This window comes from Heloderma suspectum, chromosome 2, assembly GCF_057233095.1.
Source record: "Heloderma suspectum isolate Gila_16-S chromosome 2, 16-S_ref, whole genome shotgun sequence".
Taxonomy (NCBI): Eukaryota; Metazoa; Chordata; class Lepidosauria; order Squamata; family Helodermatidae; genus Heloderma; species Heloderma suspectum.
This window is the reverse complement of record NC_139459.1, coordinates 228,686,843-228,699,249: the sequence shown is the minus strand read 5'-3', so window position 1 is coordinate 228,699,249 and position 12,407 is coordinate 228,686,843. Positions and strand designations below refer to the sequence as shown.

The 12,407-nt window shown below is 47.5% G+C and overlaps 1 protein-coding gene across 1 annotated transcript in view; it reads left to right on the top strand.

Annotated features, from left to right (window-relative positions):
- The first annotated feature begins 8,800 nt into the window (after positions 1-8,800).
- Positions 8,801-12,407, top strand: part of TEKT3 (tektin 3) — a 39,300-nt gene continuing 35,693 nt past the window's right edge. Inside the window, exon 1 of the mRNA XM_084838345.1 lies at positions 8,801-8,860. The gene's annotated coding sequence lies outside the window, so the exon portion shown is untranslated. The remainder of the gene's footprint in view (positions 8,861-12,407) is intronic.

Sequence of the window (12,407 nt, the reverse complement as noted above, 5' to 3'; positions counted from 1 at the left end):
GCCAGCATAACTAGCATAATGGGATTTTACCCACTAAAAGTACCCCAAACATTTAATTCATTCGTTGGGGGCTGATTTATTCCTTCTTCCCCAGATATTTACTGAGTTTTTGTGAGGCCATGAAATGCTATCAGGGAACATTGCTATTGTAGAATGTTGAGCAAAGATTCTTTGAGAGAAGCGAAAGGTCATTTTGGCTTACAGCAGGAAGGGTTTGTGATATTGGAAGGAAGGGGGTGGATGGACTCAGAGGCAGGAATATGGTGGAAGAAAGGGAGACAGGCGACTGAGAAGAAGGTTGCAAAGTGCATGTTACACAGGTTGTTAGTAGTTTATTGTGGTTTGGTGTTATATAGTAGTGTTACATAGTTTTCAGTAAATGGAAAAATAACAGCTAGAGGTGGTGGAGTCAGCGGAAAGCCAGCATGAGACTCTGATCCCGAGCAGGAGCTGTTTTCTTCTGTTTATGGAAGGTATCTATCTACGGCGAATGGTCCATCTGACTTACTTGCCACAAGTGACATGTATATAAGTATGTAAGGACATACATGAAAGTTTGTCCTGCCAGCAAATAATAACAAACAACATACCGTATAGATCATTACTTAGTATAATTTCTGTGTTCTGACAGTCAAACTAGATGTAACATGCAAGATCCATGATCAGACCGCCCAACTTTGCTTAGATTTAAATTAAAAGCAGCTGTGAGGGGGTGTATTGGGTCATGAGGTGTTATGCTGTTTCCCTAATGGCATCTTCTCCTGAAGCTGCTATTAGCCATGGAGAGGGAAAAGGCAGGTACCCAGACTGTATTCCCCCCCCCCCCAGCTAGTGGTAGCTTTGAAGGGGCCATTTAGATTGTGGAAATGGCACAGGGGGAAAGGCCTAAGCCCCCTCACCATTAACTTGACCTTAACTGAGTTGCCTCCAGCCCCTGCATCATTACATTTAAGTCTTTAAAAACTCAAGGTATCTGATCATGTATCGCCTGTGTCACATGTACTTTGACCCTAAGATGCATATGGGCTTTTTAAAGTGTATGGTAAGGTATGAATGGCCACATTAGTGTATATTTTGGCATGATGCATGCATCAGGAAACCATCAGGACCACCCCTTTGACAGGGTAGCAGCAGCTTTTATATGAAAAAAATGCTGGACAGAGATGGAGACTGGAATTCCAGCTCTATAGCAAGTTGAGCTTCGGGAGAAAAGAAGAAACATGGCTCCAGTTTTCTTTTCCCTTCTTTTCTTAAAAGGAAAGGTATTTACTCCTCATTTAGTACATCGAGCTGCACAGGTCCGACCAAGATTAATTTGCCATGACAGCATGAACAGTTTTCTTAATGAAGAACAGTTTTCTTCATTAACCATTAATGAAGAAGCTGTCTTAGTATGGACGCAAGATGCCCCTGGATCTATTTATTGCTGTCAAAAATGATGATGGTGTGTATTTGGAGACACTGCCACTGCCATTTGATGGAGCAGGAAACAAACCCCTCTGGGTTAGGGGGAATTGCAGAGAGCAGTACCATGCCGATGTATTATGTCCCACCTTTTATATAGACACATGTACAAGGTGGCACTTCACAGACATTTCTGGTGATCTGCTTAGTATTTGAAGCAAAAGTAACCACTAGTTACTCCCTGCGCTTCCTCCAAGGATCTCTAAGAACACGTACTGTCATATCTGCACGCAGACAGCAGGCTCAAATGTTCTGGCCAACATGCGGAAGTCACTGGAAAATATGCCCACATCACAGCAATTCCATATACAGGAATAACAGCTGGAAGCTGGAATGGCCCAGTCAAATGGAGTCCTGTGTGTGGCAGGAGTCATGTAGCTGGAGTTTTGTGACACCCTTGCACAGGCTATTGTACTCACACCTGGAAATAAAGAGGCAGACACCGATGGATGGGTTTAAACTAAGGCCACAACTTCATTGATTTAATACTGAGGTATAAGTGGCACAGGGCATGTTAGTCTTGTGTGTTAGGGTGAGCATCACCTGGCCATGAGACCAGGGGCAGCACCGCATCTGATCCTGCCCTCTGTCCACAGTTTTAGATATTGAGGGGTGCCCTCCTGAGTCCTGTCCCCTTCACTCCACGTGTGTGACCTATTTAGGCCCCAAAGGTGGTTCCTTTTTCTGCCCTGAGTCCCACAGCCCTAAGTGGCAAGTCCCAGGAATACCTTTTTGCTTTCAAGGTGCCTCTGGGTGCTCACCGATGCTCCATCCCGAAGCGCCCTGCTGCTCTGCCCAGCTTGTTGTGACCGATCCCATGTAACAGCACCCACACCAAGTGCTAATTGGGGTTTGCCTCCCTGATGCCCCAGTATGGCGTAGGTGAAAAACTCAGGCCTAGGCCAATCTGGAGGCTCAGGGGGGAACATCCTACTTTGACCCTTAAGTGACCAGCATTGCCCATACTGCAGCTCACCCAGGGAGGGTGCTAGTGAAATAACAAGTGCAAAGGGGAGTGGACAAGGGTGGCTTATATTTGTCTCCAAGCCCTGACCCACTGTGCTGTGAACGTCAGGATGCACATCCACGCATGTGTCCATCTCCTGCCCCTTGCATGCTTGCCTCATACCAAGGCCAGACATAAATCCTCCCCCCTGCCGCAGATCACGCTGCACCTGGGGGTGATGGGGGAAGCAGGGAATATCAGGAATCTGTACTGAGGTACACCAGTTACGAATATCCTATTAACAGTGCAATTCTATGAAGGTCTACTTAGAAGTAAGTCCTATTGAGTTTAATGGTATTTACTCCCAGGTAAATGTGTATAGGACTGCAGTGTAAATGAACTTGATCCTTTAACATGCATGGGAAGGACAGGAGCAGGAGCACTTCTGGGCTAGGCTATTACTCGGTATGGCTAGGCCTACACTCCTGCCTGCCTCTCCAGCACTGCATTGGTTCCTGTTTCCTGTCAGGCAACATCCAGCCAAAGCAGAGGCAGATACAGAGGCTCCATATGTAGAGCAGCAGGCACTGTAGAGTGGTCCTATTTTATAGTTTGGGCTTGATTTGTGGCATGTTTGTCGACAAGTCTGGCCACCACTACCGTGGAGCATCTCCATGTTGGCATGGGTTTCCTGAGAGAGCCCCTCATATCCTGTGAGGGCCACTGGAATCCTGTGACGTTCCATCTTCCCTCTTGCCATGCAGAGCAGAGTGTCAAACAATTTGGTACAGAGGGCTGCTGTAGGTCTCAAGCTAATTTATTTTCATCTGTTTGGATTTTCTTGAAAGTAAGGGGTTTTGGCTCATTAAGACTGAAATAGAAAACACACACATAGAGCAACCGACCCAGTGGAAACCAAGGCTTTTAAGAGCGTGTTGGCTCAGACCTTGGCAGTGTGTGTTATTACTGTACATGTTCGGAAATGCAACACAGCTGTATTTTTCTAATTAGGGTCCTGTGTCTGTTGACTCTTTCTTATTGAAGGTGGCAGGAAACAAAATGAGAGATGTTGGTCTCGGGTTTGGAGCGGGGCCGGCCTGGTCTGCCCACCACACTAATGCTTCACCAAGTTGTTGGAGAAGAGTGCTGTTGAAAGGAAGAGGCCCCGGGGGCAAAAAGTAACCTTGGAATCCACTTATCATCATCATCCCATGGGAGGGCTGGTTGGGGCATGCAGATGTTATATTGGAGAACTCCCGGCAAGGGTTTGAGCTGAAGTGTTTTTAGTGGAAACATATGCAAGAACCAAAAGGGTTTGATTCTGGAAAATGGGAATGTTTGTGTCTTTTATGAAAATCCACTGTAGAATTCTACACTGCTGGGGCAATTTTGCAGCTGCATCTTTGGCTTCTTAACACACTTCAGTTCTCAAGCAGAATTATGGCCAAGTGCAGAAGCATGATGGAAGTCAACTCATCCTAACCAAGATGACTGCTAACAGGAAAATTGCTTTCATCAACAAAATGGAAGTAAATATATGTCTCAAAAATGTGTTGATTTCATGAATTTTAGAAGGATTTCTATGCCAGAAGCCCTCTTCCCAACCGCCTCCCCCCATCGTTATCTCGTTTATGATCACCACAAGGATATTATGGATTTCAGACATCAACCATTTCAGAGGCTGTCCACAAAAATGAAACAAAATACAATGTAATCATTTCTGCTGAACTGTTATTGCCTGCTTTCAATATAGATTCCACACACACACACCCGCCCGTCACAAATACATTTCAGTATTGGGAGGGGGGGATTGTCTGTTGTTTTTGTTTTTTTACAGAAAGCCAGATGAGCTGTAAATAAGGCAAACAATCAGAACAGAGAAACCTGGAAATGTAGAAATACAGGCTTGTGGCCAAAATTTGCATCTGCTGTCTGTATAGGAAGCAAATAATTGTTACTCTTCCATTCTATCTGCTGAATCGTTTTGTGTAATTTCAGAGTTTGTAAACTATTCCCAAAGCAAGAGTTGGTCCACCAGTGGAAGATTTTTTCCATTTTTATCCTGAGTGCTATGGCAATGGTAGAAGGGTGGGGTATAAATGCATCTAAATAATAATAAATAGTCTCTTATCCAATCCACAAGAAGAATACTGATTTTCTTCTTCTTTTGGCCAAGAATGGTATACAGGAGACACTGGAACATTAATTGCAGTGAAGGTTCCCATGTTGCTAAGGAGCATTTTCTGGAAAAGCAGCAACTCCCAGGGTGGGGATGTCTCCACGACAACGGAAGGAGAAGCCAATTATGACTTTTCCGGATTTTTCAAGGAACCAGCTTTGCTCCATGCAGGGCTCCACGAGCAAGTTTATCACAGTTGCTTCACAGAACATACTTCCAGGTTGGGGGGGAGGTGGAGTGAATGTCATCTGACTGACAGGGGCTGCTCAACCAATGAAAGAAGCTCCCCCCCCCCCCAGGCTCTCTTCCCTTTCTCCTTTGATAAAATCCTGGGAAGTTTCCTCCCCTGTATCCACAGAAATCATTCTCTTTCTCTCCCCCCGCCACAATCATGAAAGGAACACCGTGTTCTAGCTGCCCTGCTGCAATCAATTGAAGCTTCGAAGCTTTGACATTAAGGCTCCCTAAATGCATTATTTCGATTGATGGGAACCTCAGAAGCGTGCAGTTCAAGGACAAGCCTCATGGACCACAATGGGAGTTATTCCCAAGTAGGCACATGTATGTTTGTGCCGGGAAAGACAGGGAGGGGAAACAGATAGGAAACCAGCTCCCTTTCTAACCCGATGCAGTGCAGGATCGGATGATCGAAGGTTGAAGTAGTTACTTCTGAATGGCAAATAACCAAACAATGGAGAATCGCAGCTTCAAGAAAGCGCTTTACAGCCTTTAGGGAATTAGTACTTTAAAATGTGCTATTTCGGGGGGGAGGGATCTCTGTAGATTCTGATGTGCGCATTCAGGGGACAAGCCTCATTAACCACAATGGGAGTTATTTCTGAGTAGACACTAAATGATTAGTGCTGGAAAACACAGGGATGGGAAACACACAGAAAACACCCCTTGACCGAGGTCACGGTGAAAGGCACAGCCCTGGGCAGGGCTAGCATACCTGAGGTCAATGCGGGGGTTGGGGCACACAGCAACTATACCGGGGAGAACCTGACTTAAGGAAAAGAATCAGACTTTAAGCAGTCTCAAGAAATCTGTTTTTCCCCTGATATGCTCCAGGGTGGCTGCTGGATGGCCACAACGTCATGTATCCCTGATGGCCTCCACATGCAGCTGGCTCAGAGTAAATCATTTGTGCAAACAGGCCCCTGGTCTCAGTCCAGCTGCAAATTAATGTTCGGAAACGACGGTTTTAATGTTCAGATGCAGCACAGCCAGAGGTATTGTTTCACTGCTGCCCCAGAGGCAGGAGGCTCTGCAGGGTAGTGTGAGAAGGGGAAATCCTACAGCTATCAGGTTTCCTGAAAAGCTGTGAATAACAAGGAGCTATACCTGTCTCTATATTGATCCCACAAGCTGAACTGGAAAAGAATGCACAGGTTAATCTACTCACATCTCCCCACCCCCACACCTGTGTATGCGCTGGGTGGCAGGCAGCAACTGGAACGTGATTGGCTCTAGGACCAGGGGGGCCTATCAGGGGCAGCATCAAAAAACAGTCAGGCACCTGCCGAAGGCCCGCACCCCAGCAGGGGCCCACTGAGAAGAGTCCCCTGGAGTTGCTCCTCCTCTTCACCATTGCAACCTGCTTGTTCACCTGCTTCTCACTCTGCTCCAGATGTGATAAGAAGCAGGAGCCACAGATGTCACAGCCTACTTGCTCACTGGCTCTCCAGCTGTCAAGCAAGTGGGAGCAATGATGAGAAAGAGGAGGGGGAGAAAATGCTGCTGGTGACAATGGTGGTGAGAAGGTAGACTCACTGAGGGAGGGGGGCCATGGAGGGTGTCTTGCCCAAGGGCCCTCAAAACCTGGAGCTGGTACAGGGGCAGACAAGACACTAGTCACTGGCAACTGATCCATGCCAAAAAGCTACCCAGTTAAATTTCAGTTAAATAATGAAAGGCTTGCTCCATTATTTTCATAACCAGCTTCCAAAACAGGCGCATGCATGCACACAGACACACATTCTGTTTTAAAAATATCTGCCAAAGAGAGGGCATTATTGCTGTTGTTTATGGAGACCTCCCAGAAGGAATAATAATGCAGTTCCTAAAGAATCCCTGTGCATTCAACTTGTGGTGATAGAAATAGGAAGCACGAGGAGGAAGCAGCTGATTTTCTTCATCACCTCTCCCCGTTAATAGTCTTTCCATTAGCTGGCCAATCCCGTTCCTCCATGCTGGCTTTGCCTGGGGTGGGGGTGGGGAGTTTGCGGGCATGACGGTGCGGGAGGGGAGATGCTGCAGCGTGTATGCGTGCACATGCAGAGCGCACGTTGTGTGCGGGGCAGGGTCGGGCTGACCATATAAGCTTCCCATGCGTGGTCCACTCCCAGCCCTCTTGGCCATTTTGAGCCCAGGAGCAGTTGCTGAGGCTGAGTGCAGGAGCATTTGGGCACTGGGCAGCCCATATCTGCTAGGGCTGACAGAATTCATCTTTCTGATGTAGGAAATGATACCTTTCCAGCAGTTCTGTAAGGTGGCTTGAAACTATCCTGGGCAGGTGAGGGGCGAGTGATTACACACTCTCATGTGGCAGGAAAAGCCCAGGAAGGGATAGGGTAGGTGAGCACCCTGAGGCACTTTTATGGTGACTGGTGTTTCCCATGGCTTGCAGCCAAGGGATCAGAAACTTGTGGGCAAGAGATGGTTCACCTTTGGGGTCTGACTCGACTCACTGCCTTGGAGTTGTGCAACCCCAGGCAGGAGTGACACAGAAAGGCCTCCCTTCTCACCTAGAAGGAGTAGCTCTGGGAAAGGGGGGAAATTATGTCTACCCTCCCTGAAGCCAGTCTGGGCTCGCCCAATAGCCATCCGGCTAGTTGCCTGGAGAAGTAGTTTTAGTTCCCACACTGAATCCCCCTTGCAGATACAATCCATAAAACACACTGATCCCTCCGTGCAGGCTTACAATCTAAATTACAAAAGGAAAAAAGACATAGGGAAGGAGGAGAACAAAAGCAAACTCAGGCACCGGTTCTTAAAGGTGTGAACTGCCCAGCGCTTCAGCGATTGGGTGGTTTAGAAACGTAATAAATAAATAAAGTTAAACAGAAGTTCTTATTACGACCAGCTGGAATAGAAACAGCAGCAGTTCCGGGAGAGGAGGAGCCTAGTTGAAGCTGGTCTTTCAGCAGGGCTGACTGAACGGCAGCTCCTGATTCCCATCCCCCTCTGCTTCAGTTTGATGGCTGCGAGGTCAAAAAATAAAATGGCACAAGACCAAATGCCTGTTTATTCAACTCTTGTTTAGTCAAATGATTGTTTATTCTTTCCTATGATGGTTTTGGGGAGGGTGAAAGAGCCCACTTCCCAGATGCATAATTTACTAAACCTTGATGGTGATAACCTCATGAAACAAGCTTGCTCCAATGATGCACTAAAAACCAGGGCTTGGACAGTTGGCCCAAAAGGCTTCCTGCTCATCCTACTGCTAGGTTTCAGCAGACCCCCCCCCCCCGATGCACGGCTCTTTCAGTATCTCAGGAGGTCTGGCTCCTTACAATGCTGCTTTATTGTATGCTAACAGCATACAAGGGACTTGAGGTAACGCTGACATCAAAAAAACATTCTGGGGGTAATTTATTGAGAGTTTGCAGTCCCTGTGGGAGTAGTAAGAGTTGACCTGTCTCTGAGAGCTTGCATGAGTCTTTGAAAAGCATCTCCCTTTAACAAGAAAACATCAGATCTGAAGAGGGGGCAGCTTTGGTGTTGGCTGTTATCCACGCACATGTGTATAATCACTCAGGCTCCAGATAACCTAAGCAGGCCGCAGCTTTAGAAGTTCTCTTAACAAGCAGCAGTGCAGCGCTAAAAAGCTTGCTTCACAAACAAGATGTTGGGCTTCTCCTAAATTAGTGCAGATTCTTATGAGTTCAGCTCAAGGCCCACAGCTTGGAATCTGCTGTTATTCCTACCGATGGTTGCAATTGGCATGGATAGGAGGACACATCACTCAGTAGTAACCTAGCACCTACAGACACTTACCCCAGCGGTAAAAGTATCGGAACATGAACGTGCCTCTCCCCTCCAACGTGTACCTATGGGGATGGGGGACCGGCAGCCCATGTGGGATTCCCCATTTGACCCACCAGTTTTCTCCCCAGTCCCCACCTCCTCTACTGGGAAAAGCTCTTATTTTCAGTAAGTTGCTGATTGGACATAGGAGCTTTTCCCTGCAGAGGAGAGGGGTGGGACCTGGGGAGGAAGTTGGGGCGTGATTCAGTACTGGTGACTCTTGAGGCTTGTCCTGCTTACTTGTGAGTAGACATGCTGCACCTGCTTACTTGTGATATTTGAATTGGCTCTTCTTCATGTCCCCCTCATTTATGAGCCCCTGTGGAAGTCCCAATTAGGTTATTTTCTGTTGTCACCCCAAAATATAGAATGCCTTACCAAGCAAAATTCATCTGATGCTAGCTCTCTATGGGTTTAGGAGAACTGCAAAGACTACTTTATTTTGCCAGGCACATGGGAATAACGTGAGCAGGGTAGTGTGAGAAGGGGAAATCCTACAGCTATCAGGTTTCCTGAAAAGCTGTGAATAACAAGGAGCTATACCTGTCTCTATATTGATCCCACAAGCTGAACTGGAAAAGAATGCACAGGTTAATCTACTCACATCTCCCCACCCCCACACCTGTGTATGCGCTGGGTGGCAGGCAGCAACTGGAACGTGATTGGCTCTAGGACCAGGGGGGCCTATCAGGGGCAGCATCAAAAAACAGTCAGGCACCTGCCGAAGGCCCGCACCCCAGCAGGGGCCCACTGAGAAGAGTCCCCTGGAGTTGCTCCTCCTCTTCACCATTGCAACCTGCTTGTTCACCTGCTTCTCACTCTGCTCCAGATGTGATAAGAAGCAGGAGCCACAGATGTCACAGCCTACTTGCTCACTGGCTCTCCAGCTGTCAAGCAAGTGGGAGCAATGATGAGAAAGAGGAGGGGGAGAAAATGCTGCTGGTGACAATGGTGGTGAGAAGGTAGACTCACTGAGGGAGGGGGGCCATGGAGGGTGTCTTGCCCAAGGGCCCTCAAAACCTGGAGCTGGTACAGGGGCAGACAAGACACTAGTCACTGGCAACTGATCCATGCCAAAAAGCTACCCAGAGGAGATGTCTATTTTAGCTGCCTAAGTGCAGTGGCGGTCAAGTGAAGGCTACTACAGAATCCAATCAGGAGTTAGAGCAGTGCCCTGCTGAATGTGGAGATCTGTTAGCCTATCATTACAGTTGTTCACAGAATCTGCAGATGAGCACAAATGGCAGCTCACATGGATGGAAGCATAGGGTAATGGCCATAGCATTTCTCTTGGCTAAGTATGAGACGTTGAGCTGCCTTCTCCCCTGGAAGAGGGCAGGACATATTAGCGAAAAGGAAGCCTTTGAGGTTAATTGAAGAGGAGTGAGCCTTTTTGACATGTCCAGAATGATGAGATTAAAGGGTTTTCTTGGAAGTTCATTGCCACACCTGCATATGAGGGAGGGAGGGAGAGAGAGAGAATTGCAGCCGATTGTGGCTGCATTAATGGCTGGAAAGGAGGCTTAGGTGCACCAGTTTGGACTCACACACTCACAGTTTGTTGTGTCTGAGGATGACATAGATTCAGGGCATTTCTACACCAGCCTAAAATCCTGCATTTAAAATGGGGCTTTCTGCTTCCGTTTTAAATGCAGGATCACAACTGACTCCCTTTACACTTGCTCCCCTTCCCACCTCCCCTTCCCATATCTGAGTCTCCCAGTATCTTTCATTGATCTCGCTCTTCTTCTTGCCACTTTAACTCTTTGCACGGAGGAAACTGAAGCGGAACACAGCGGGGTAATTTGATAGCTCATGATCTGCGCTCTATTTAAAAACGGAACAAAGGGCATTTAGTGCAAGGGATGCCTTGAATGATCACGGCGTCATATAAAGAGCCCGCAAACTTCCGCGAAGGAGCAATCTCCATTGCAGGATAAAAGCCTGGTGTGAAGGAGCCCTCACTGCCTGTGCTGGCTCTTATGCACTGAGATTCCTTTCTAGATGCAAGTTTTCATTTCTTTCAAAGTTTATCTTTCTTTTGTACATAAAGAACTCCCATTATGGTTTTCGACTTTTTTTTTTTTTTAAACTAAACCCACCCTTAGAGCAAGTTCACGCATTACAGCCACCATGCAGGGGCTGCTTTAAATTGCTCCATGCAGCATCCCATGGAGGCTCATCTTGCACATTGTGTGTGAATGTATGGTAACCCTTTCCCTATATCCATTTGTCTTGTGATGGCTACTTGCTACCTCCATGATCTTACTAAGAGATGCTTGCCAGGAAACTACTGTGGGAGAGGGTTGTTGCCCTCATGTCCTGCTTCTAATTTTTTAAGAGGCATCTGGTTGGTCACTGTGCAAGACAGGATGCTGCACTAAATGGACCTTTGGATTGATCCAGCAGGGCTCTTCTTATATATTGTCATGGTAAAATCCATCCAATCCTACTGGGGCAAATATCAGCTTGGCAGGTAACTTTCATTGGGAAAATGACATGGGCGGGGGAGAGTTAATCCCCCCTCCCTCAGCAGCCAGTTTGTGATGTGAGCGGGGCCGTCTTGCAGCTGCTATATTCTAAAATGTAAATAGACAGGAGAGACGATCATGGACCTCTGACATCTTGTCTGGTTAGGCCCTGAGAAGGTTATAATGTCCTGAACTTCCCAGCATTTGGGGAAGGGGGGGGCGAAGTACGTGCGCTGGCCTCTTCTGTGATTGTACCAAGGCCATTCGGGCTGCACCAGCTGTAGAACCAATGAGGTTTCAACTACGGCAGCAGCAAGAACAGGCCCTGGTGAGGGAGAGTTCAAGGATAAACAGCAGGTGGTATCAGCAGCACCATTTCAAGGGCAGGGGAGGGCAGTGGTCAAAGTGTACAGAGGCACCGTGAAGCTCAGTGAAAGAGCAGGGGTGGCATTCACTGCAGTAGAGTCCAGTTCCCAACATGAGATTCTTCAGGTGCACTTATATCTCTTGCCAACTCTTTAGTGACTTTCTCAGTAAAAAATATTGATTGGGACCGTGTATTAGATTTGTATTCCAAAGGCACAAATTCCTTTGCTGAAGAAAGGGGGCGGGGAGGAGAGTGTCCATTAAAGCACTGCTATCATTACAAAAAGTAACACCAACACACACACGCGCACACACACATCCGTTTTCTTAAATAAATTCAAGAGTGAGCATTTAAATCTTGCAGAGAACGTTGCCTCCCCCACGGAAACCTTTTCGCGCTGCCAGTGACATCTGAAATGTTGCCCCTGCACCCTGATCCTAAAGGTTTGAACAGTTGTGGCTTCTGCTGCCACTGTGACTGCCGTGCATGTATGGAAAGCCCCTTCTCCTTCACTGCATGAGTGCTGCAATATCACTGCAACAGCGTACTGGCTCAGATTTGCACTGACATGGACCAAATGCGCAAGCTGGCTTCAGCCTGTAACCTCCCATACCTGAAGCTGTCCATCAAGCCTCAGTCATTATTATCTGGCTTTTAATTTTTATCTTATCTATTTACAGCAGGGGTGCAGAACCCGCAGCCCAGGGGCCACATGTGGTCCCCCCAGGGCCTTTACTGTGGCCCCCACAGGTGCCCTACCCCACACAACTGAATTCCTCCACTGTCAATTTTCCTACCACCTGTACGCTCCATTTCCTCCCCCAGAGATCCCCATACCGCTTGTTATTTCTCTGCCACTGCCAGCAGTGAGGAAAGGGCATTCTGTATCAGCATCCAACCCGTGAGCCAGCATTACAAGTGGACCTTAGGTGAAAAAGGTTGTGCACTCTT